Source organism: Pseudopipra pipra, unplaced genomic scaffold (genome assembly GCF_036250125.1).
Source record: "Pseudopipra pipra isolate bDixPip1 unplaced genomic scaffold, bDixPip1.hap1 HAP1_SCAFFOLD_397, whole genome shotgun sequence".
NCBI classification, from domain to species: domain Eukaryota; kingdom Metazoa; phylum Chordata; class Aves; order Passeriformes; family Pipridae; genus Pseudopipra; species Pseudopipra pipra.
The window spans coordinates 8,456-17,326 of record NW_026990876.1 but is presented as its reverse complement, the minus strand read 5'-3'; the positions used below and the strand labels follow the sequence as shown (position 1 = coordinate 17,326).

The 8,871-nt window shown below is 56.0% G+C and overlaps 1 long non-coding RNA gene across 1 annotated transcript; it reads left to right on the top strand.

The window, feature by feature from the left end:
• Positions 1–7,036: 7,036 nt before the first annotated feature.
• Positions 7,037–8,341, top strand: LOC135408384 (uncharacterized). The gene is made up of 2 exons (XR_010427565.1): positions 7,037–7,277; positions 7,809–8,341. It is a non-coding gene; the product is annotated as an uncharacterized LOC135408384 (long non-coding RNA).
• The last annotated feature ends 530 nt before the right edge of the window (positions 8,342–8,871 follow it).

Genomic DNA, 8,871 nt, shown 5'->3' with positions numbered 1-8,871 from the left:
CCGGGCGGTCGGGCGGCGGGGTGGGGGGGGGAGCCGAGGTGGCGACGCCGGCGCATGCGCAGTCGTTGGCAAGACGCCGGCGATCACGTGGTAAGCAAGGGCAGGCAGGAGCGGGACCGGCGACGCATGCGCAGTGGCTCTCGTGCCGGCGCAGCGCTCCCTGCTCGAGTTAAGGGCCGGTTCCGGCGGCAGGGCGGGACTGGCGGTCTCCCGTCTCTCCCGGGGTGTGTGTGGGGGGAATAACATGAAGATTTTTTGGGGTGAAAGCGCAGAAATTAGCCAGGAGGGACGCTAATTTGGGTAAACTCGGTCACCGGAAGTAGAGAGCGACCGGAAGTCCTCCAGGCCCCGGCGCGGAAGTCCGCCAAGCCCACAGTAAAGATGGCGCCGCCAGGACCGGAACGACCACACTAAAGATGGCGGCCCCGGCCCGGAAGTCCGCCAAGCCCACAGTAAAGATGGCGCCGCCAGGACCGGAACGACCACACTAAAGATGGCGGCCCCGGCCCGGAAGTTCGCCCGGACGCCACACTCAAGATGGCGCCTCCAGGACCGGAACTTAGCCGACGCCACACTCAAGACGGCGGTGAGAGGTTCCCCCCCCCCCCCCCCCCCCCCCCCCCCTCCCGCCTCAGAGAGGCGTTTAACCTGGTGCCTGACCTCCGCCCCGACCCGGACCCCCGCCCCGCGCCCGCAGCGCCGTCTCGCCGCGCCGCTTCCCGCTGTGGGGACAGGGCGGGGCGCTCGGCGGCGCCGGGCGCGGGCGGCAGGTTCGTGGGCGGCGGCGGGCACCGGCGCGGGCAGCCCCCCTCGGCGCCGCGCGCGCGGCGCTCCGCCCGCCCGCCTCGTTCCGCTCCGCTCCCCTCCTCTCCCGTCCCCGCTCCCCCCCCCCCCGCTCCCCTCCGCTCCCGCTCCCGCCGTGCCCTGGAGATGCTGTCGGAGCTGCGCCGCCGCCTTCCCCCCCCCTCCCCAGGAAGCGACCCACGGCGCCAGATCCCACGGAGATCGTCCCCGGGGTAAGCTGGGCGCGGCCGCTCTTCTGCCTCTCCCGCGGCCATCGGCGACTGCAGGCAGGGGAAGCGACAGGCAAGTTTCTCGCCTCTGCGGAGAAACTTGCACCTGCGTGCCGCCGCAGGGCTGGGTTCGGATGTGCCCTGGCATTGCGCCCCCCCACCCCCCCCGCGGGGAGGGTCTGCGCTGCCTCGGGGACCCTGTCTGCGCTGCCGGGAGAGAGAAATCCTTTGGGAAGCTGGGATAGAAACAGCAACTCTGTGAATTGCTCAGCTTTTCCTAGGCAAGGGCAGGTTTTCGGGAACAAAGGCCCGTACGCGCGAAAGGCGCCGCGGGTCTCGCCAAGGTGGGGGGGGGGGGGGCGGCTGCAGTGCCGCGCGCGGCTGCAGTGCCGCTCCCGGCCGTGTCCGCCAGGCGGCGACTGTGAGGCAGGGCCCGGCGCTCGGGGGCGCTCTCGCAAGCGACGCCCCCGGGAAAGCGGCGGGGTTTGGGCACTGCCGGCCTTCCCCCGCAGTGCCCGGGCTGGCCCGGCGCCTGGCAAAACCTCTGAGGGAAAAGGCAAGCAACAACTGCGCTTCTTCTGCCGTTTCTTTAGCCAGGGACTGGAACACAGACAAAATCGAGGGGCTCTTTGACCTGGGCAGGCTCCGAGCATTTTTCAGCCTTCCTTAGCAGGGCATTCTCACCCTCTGAAAAGCTGAAAGACTTTAACGTCTGGATACACGCCTGCAGCTGTGCAAATTGATGTAGCTTCTTTTAGGAAATGAAGATGACGTTTTCCTGTTGTGAGCCTCTACTCTGCTTTTTCAATCAGGTGATGAAGCTTATGGAAAAAAGACAAAATGCCTCGGGGTGAGTACATTCTACCGAGTTTTGCTTCTCTGGGATCGGTTTGGGAAAATCCTGTGAAATTCTAAAAAGCTTCTCTCCGTGTTTTCTAGTTGTTTTTTCAGCCTTGGTCTAAGTTTCATGTAGAAAAGGGCACAGAATTAGAACAGGTAAACTAGACTTTCTCGGGAGAGATGGAAGAAAAGTCTGCTGATTCCGGTTCTGCTTTTCTTGTCTTCTATTAGACTGTCATTTTCTCTCCCCTGCTGTTCAAATAGGCAGCAATTAATTGCTCTGCTGAAGAGTTTGCTGTACTAAGTGTCTGTCAAATCGATGCCTTCAACTCAAGGTAGCACCTGCTCCTTAGTTACAAAACGTTCCTCACAGGAGATTTTCAGGCGTGCCCATAAATCTCCTCGCTGTTTGTTTGGGAGAACAGGGTTTTCTCGTCTGTAACAGAATAGTCATGGCATTTGCTATGGAATGCTGGTGGCAATCTAGTCAGAAGAGGACCCCGTGCTTCACTAATTTTCCCTTTTTGTTGTTCGGGGTGACTTCTTCCCAGGGATGTTCTTCTTGACCCCCCGGGGCAAACGGAGGTGTCAGCGTCAGGAGCCATCCTAACTGAGGCCCTGGTAGGTAAGTGCTTTTTGTGTGACTGGATGCTGAAGCTGTCTGTGTGAATGACCTGGCCAGTGCTCGGTGTACTCCTAATTAAAGTGTCTTTTACTCTGTGTTCCCAGGCTCCCTCTTTCCCTTCGGTTGCCGTGGATGTGCCGGACACCTCTGGCAGGACTAACCCTGTGGCTTTTATGTCCAACGTGCTGTGTGCCTGCAGGTAAGAAAAGCTGGGAGTGCAGTCCCTCTGCTTTGCTTGCTGTGTCTCTTGGGTAGTGATTTTGGAGGGGAATCCCAGAGCGATTTGGTTTGAAGGGGACCTTCAAAGGCCACCCTGCCTTCCGTGGGCAGGGACGCCTTCCACTCTCATCCCCGGTTGGATGCTCCAAGTCCCATCCAGCCCGGCCTGGAACACTTGCAGGGATCCAGGGGCAGCCTCAGGTTCCCTGTGCAGTGTGCATTTAATAGCTCTCCACTGTCATCATGAAAAATTTTGTCAGCACGTTTTGTTGGACGATGGCAAGCAGGACCTGGGTGAAAATTGGGGTTCTCTGAGGTGCAGAGGGAAATAATTCTCCTTTGAAGTCCAGTGTAATTCAGTTTTGCACGAGTCTTGTCTGCCTTATGTTTGAATTGCTTTCTCTTCCAGGAAGTTTTAAATTAAACTTTTATTTTGTGTCTCCCCCCCAGTATCCTGTCCAAGACCAAGCTACCTTTCCTTGTGGGAATGGACTGGCCGGGCTTTGGCAGTCTGGCCCCTCGAAAGACTAAAGTGACCTCTTCCAGCAGGGGAAGACTTTCTGGCAAGCGGTGCCAGAAAGAACTGGAGTTTCTGGAGAATGAAAGCTGGAGGCGTGCCCCCGATAATCCTCGCCCCGGGTGGTGAGTGGTCTGACTTGCAGGGACCGGTGGCCTTGGCCAGGAGCGGTCCTGCCGGACTGTAATTTTAATTTCCTGCCCAGGCTGTAATTTTAATTTCCCTTGGACGCTTGGCAAAGCCCCTCTGGGGGAGCCCCGGTGCCTGGCAGGAGCAGAGCGGGCTTCCAGGGAGGCATTCACCCGGTCAGCGTCAGGAACCATCCTAACTGAGGCCTCGGTGAGTGCTTTTTGTATGACTGGACAGTGAAGCTGTCTGTGTGAATGACCTGGCTGTTGCTCAGTGTACTCCTAATTAAAGTGTCTTTTACTCCGTGTTCCCAGGCTCCCTCTTTCCCTTCGGTCGACGTGGGTGTGCCGGACGCCTCTGGCAGGACTAACCCCGTGGCTTTTATGTCCAACGTGCTGTGCTGCGTGTGCCTGCAGGTAAGAAAAGCTGGGAGTGCGGTCCCTCTGCTTTGATTACTGTGTCTCTTTGGTAGTGATTTTGGAGGGGAATCCCAGAGCGATTTGGTTTGAAGGGGACCTTCAAAGGCCACCCTGTCTTCCGTGGGCAGGGACACCTTCCCCTCTCATCCCCGGTTGCTCCAAGTCCCGTCCAGCCTGGCCTGGAACACTTGCAGGGATCCAGGGGCAGGCTCAGCTTCCCTGTGCAGTGTGCATTTAATAGCTCTCCACTGTCATCATGAAAAATTTTGTCAGCACGTTTTGTTGGACGATGGCAAGCAGGACCTGGGTGAAAATTGGGGTTCTCTGAGGTGCAGAGGGAAATAATTCTCCTTTGAAGTCCAGTGTAATTCAGTTTTGCACGAGTCTTGTCTGCCTTATGTTTGAATTGCTTTCTCTTCCAGGAAGTTTTAAATTAAACTTTTATTTTGTGTCTCCCCCCCAGTATCCTGTCCAAGACCAAGCTACCTTTCCTTGTGGGAATGGACTGGCCGGGCTTTGGCAGTCTGGCCCCTCGAAAGACTAAAGTGACCTCTTCCAGCAGGGGAAGACTTTCTGGCAAGCGGTGCCAGAAAGAACTGGAGTTTCTGGAGAATGAAAGCTGGAGGCGTGCCCCCGATAATCCTCGCCCCGGGTGGTGAGTGGTCTGACTTGCAGGGACCGGTGGCCTTGGCCAGGAGCGGTCCTGCCGGACTGTAATTTTAATTTCCTGCCCAGGCTGTAATTTTAATTTCCCTTGGATGCTTGGCAAAGCCCCTCTGGGGGAGCCCCGGTGCCTGGCAGGAGCAGAGCGGGCTTCCAGGGAGGCATTCACCCGGTCAGCGTCAGGAACCATCCTAACTGAGGCCTCGGTGAGTGCTTTTTGTATGACTGGACAGTGAAGCTGTCTGTGTGAATGACCTGGCTGTTGCTCAGTGTACTCCTAATTAAAGTGTCTTTTACTCCGTGTTCCCAGGCTCCCTCTTTCCCTTCGGTTGCCGTGGATGTGCCGGACACCTCTGGCAGGACTAACCCCGTGGCTTTTATGTCCAACGTGCTGTGTGCCTGCAGGTAAGAAAAGCTGGGAGTGCAGTCCCTCTGCTTTGCTTGCTGTGTCTCTTGGGTAGTGATTTTGGAGGGGAATCCCAGAGCGATTTGGTTTGAAGGGGACCTTCAAAGGCCACCCTGCCTTCCGTGGGCGGGGGCACCTTCCCCTCTCATCCCCGGTTGCTCCAAGTCCCATCCAGCCTGGCCTGGAACACTTGCAGGGATCCAGGGGCAGGCTCAGCTTCCCTGTGCAGTGTGCATTTAATAGCTCTCCACTGTCATCATGAAAAATTTTGTCAGCACGTTTTGTTGGACGATGGCAAGCAGGACCTGGGTGAAAATTGGGGTTCTCTGAGGTGCAGAGGGAAATAATTCTCCTTTGAAGTCCAGTGTAATTCAGTTTTGCACGAGTCTTGTCTGCCTTATGTTTGAATTGCTTTCTCTTCCAGGAAGTTTTAAATTAAACTTTTATTTTGTGTCTCCCTCCCAGTATCCTGTCCAAGACCAAGCTACCTTTCCTTGTGGGAATGGACTGGCCGGGCTTTGGCAGTCTGGCCCCTCGAAAGACTAAAGTGACCTCTTCCAGCAGGGGAAGACTTTCTGGCAAGCGGTGCCAGAAAGAACTGGAGTTTCTGGAGAATGAAAGCTGGAGGCGTGCCCCCGATAATCCTCGCCCCGGGTGGTGAGTGGTCTGACTTGCAGGGACCGGTGGCCTTGGCCAGGAGCGGTCCTGCCGGACTGTAATTTTAATTTCCTGCCCAGGCTGTAATTTTAATTTCCCTTGGATGCTTGGCAAAGCCCCTCTGGGGGAGCCCCGGTGCCTGGCAGGAGCAGAGCGGGCTTCCAGGGAGGCATTCACCCGGTCAGCGTCAGGAACCATCCTAACTGAGGCCTCGGTGAGTGCTTTTTGTATGACTGGACAGTGAAGCTGTCTGTGTGAATGACCTGGCTGTTGCTCAGTGTACTCCTAATTAAAGTGTCTTTTACTCCGTGTTCCCAGGCTCCCTCTTTCCCTTCGGTCGACGTGGGTGTGCCGGACGCCTCTGGCAGGACTAACCCTGTGGCTTTTATGTCCAATGTGCTGTGTGCCTGCAGGTAAGAAAAGCTGGGAGTGCGGTCCCTCTGCTTTGCTTGCTGTGTCTCTTGGGTAGTGATTTTGGAGGGGAATCCCAGAGCGATTTGGTTTGAAGGGGACCTTCAAAGGCCACCCTGCCTTCCGTGGGCAGGGGCACCTTCCACTCTCATCCCCGGTTGGATGCTCCAAGTCCCATCCAGCCCGGCCTGGAACACTTGCAGGGATCCAGGGGCAGCCTCAGGTTCCCTGTGCAGTGTGCATTTAATAGCTCTCCACTGTCATCATGAAAAATTTTGTCAGCACGTTTTGTTGGACGATGGCAAGCAGGACCTGGGTGAAAATTGGGGTTCTCTGAGGTGCAGAGGGAAATAATTCTCCTTTGAAGTCCAGTGTAATTCAGTTTTGCACGAGTCTTGTCTGCCTTATGTTTGAATTGCTTTCTCTTCCAGGAAGTTTTAAATTAAACTTTTATTTTGTGTCTCCCCCCCAGTATCCTGTCCAAGACCAAGCTACCTTTCCTTGTGGGAATGGACTGGCCGGGCTTTGGCAGTCTGGCCCCTCGAAAGACTAAAGTGACCTCTTCCAGCAGGGGAAGACTTTCTGGCAAGCGGTGCCAGAAAGAACTGGAGTTTCTGGAGAATGAAAGCTGGAGGCGTGCCCCCGATAATCCTCGCCCCGGGTGGTGAGTGGTCTGACTTGCAGGGACCGGTGGCCTTGGCCAGGAGCGGTCCTGCCGGACTGTAATTTTAATTTCCTGCCCAGGCTGTAATTTTAATTTCCCTTGGACGCTTGGCAAAGCCCTTCTGGGGGAGCCCTAGTGCCTGGCATGAGCGGAGCGGGCTTCCAGGGAGGCATTCACCCGGTCAGCGTCAGGAACCATCCTAACTGAGGCCTCGGTGAGTGCTTTTTGTATGACTGGACAGTGAAGCTGTCTGTGTGAATGACCTGGCTGTTGCTCAGTGTACTCCTAATTAAAGTGTCTTTTACTCCGTGTTCCCAGGCTCCCTCTTTCCCTTCGGTCGACGTGGGTGTGCCGGACGCCTCTGGCAGGACTAACCCCGTGGCTTTTATGTCCAACGTGCTGTGCTGCGTGTGCCTGCAGGTAAGAAAAGCTGGGAGTGCGGTCCCTCTGCTTTGATTACTGTGTCTCTTTGGTAGTGATTTTGGAGGGGAATCCCAGAGCGATTTGGTTTGAAGGGGACCTTCAAAGGCCACCCTGTCTTCCGTGGGCAGGGACACCTTCCCCTCTCATCCCCGGTTGCTCCAAGTCCCGTCCAGCCTGGCCTGGAACACTTGCAGGGATCCAGGGGCAGGCTCAGCTTCCCTGTGCAGTGTGCTCTAATATCTCTCCCCTGGCATCCTGAAAAATGTTGTCAGCGTGTTTTGTTGGACGCCGGTAAGCGGGACCCGGGTGAAAAGGACATTCTCTGAGGTGCTGGGAGAAGGAGGACTCGTGCGGAGACAGCGGGAACGGGAGCGTGCTGCGGAGAAGGAAAATTCCAGGGGGTGGGTGCCGAGAAATTTGTCCTTCCCTTGCCCTGTGCTCTGCACTCAGCAATGGGTCAAGTGCAGAAGTTTCCTGGGGACCCTGGAAAATGAGGCCGGGTCTGCCAAGAAAAGTGGGGCCAAAGGAGCAGGACCTGGGTCTGCGAGCGTGGGAGAAACAAGGGCCGGGTCATCCTCTGCCTCCGGGAGGGAGGGCAGCAGGAAAGGCCACGGACTAAAGCACTGAAGTGCCGTTCCCCAGGGAGCCCCTGCCCAGCACTGAACTTGCTTGTGCACTTGCTGTCCCTTTGCCAGCGGAGCCGAAGCGTCGGGTGCGGGTGCCGGGGGGATGGAGCAGCCAAGGACAAACTGGGAGGGTGTTTGCGAAGGAAGGGGGTAGAAGGAGCTCTTGACGTGCTTTTTTTACTTCTTCATCCCACAGAATTGCCACGAGAGGAAATACTTCAGAGGGGCTTCCCTCCAGATAAGCCCTGAATGTGCCAGGAGGTTTCAGCTGGGAGAAAGGAGCTGTGGAAGAAAAGCAGCCTAAAAATAGCCAGCGGGGATCATCAGGTTTTCCAGCCAAGAAAAGCCAGGAGGGAGATGAGGGAATCGGGTTCCAATTCCTAAAGATTTGGTGGGTGTAGGAATGATTTCTGTGTGTTTTCCAGTCCCTTTTGATTCCTGGGATGATTTTAAAATGATGGCTAAATTGGAGATGTTGTTTTTGAGAGGAAATGATGCCAAATAAATGCAGAGTTTGGGGTCAGTTTTTTGGATGATTTGGGTCAGGTTTTGGGGTCAGTTTTGGGTCATTGTTTGGGGTGATTTGGGTCAGTTTTGGGTCAGGTTTTGGGGTCAGTTTTGGGTCAGCTTTTGGGGTTATTTGGGTCGGTTTTGGGTCAATTTTTGGGGAGCACTGGGTGTTACTGGGGGTTGTTGGGGAGCACTGGGTGTTTACTGGGGAGCACTGGGTGTTACTGGGGGTTGTTGGGGAGCACTGGGTGTTACTGGGGAGCACTGGGAGAGAAAATGAAAAATAAAGAGAATAAAAACTAAACGAAATAAAAAAAAGGAAATATAAAAAACAAAAGAAAATTTAAAAAAAAAAGGCAAAAAACCTAAAAAGGAAATAAAATGAAAATGAAATAAAAGAGAAAAAGAAAAAAAAAAAAAAGAAACCCCTTCTTGGGCACCCCGTTTCCTCTCCTCCCCCCCCCCCGAACCGTAAATTGCGGGGTCATCACCCCAAAAATGTGAGAAGGGGACCCCAAAATGTGGGTGAGGGAAGCCCAGGGAGCCGAAAAAGTGGAGGGGGAGCCGCAGTAAGAAAGGGAAGCCGGGCGGTCGGGCGGCGGGGTGGGGGGGGGAGCCGAGGTGGCGACGCCGGCGCATGCGCAGTCGTTGGCAAGACGCCGGCGATCACGTGGTAAGCAAGGGCAGGCAGGAGCGGGACCGGCGACGCATGCGCAGTGGCTCTCGTGCCGGCGCAGCGCTCCCTGCTC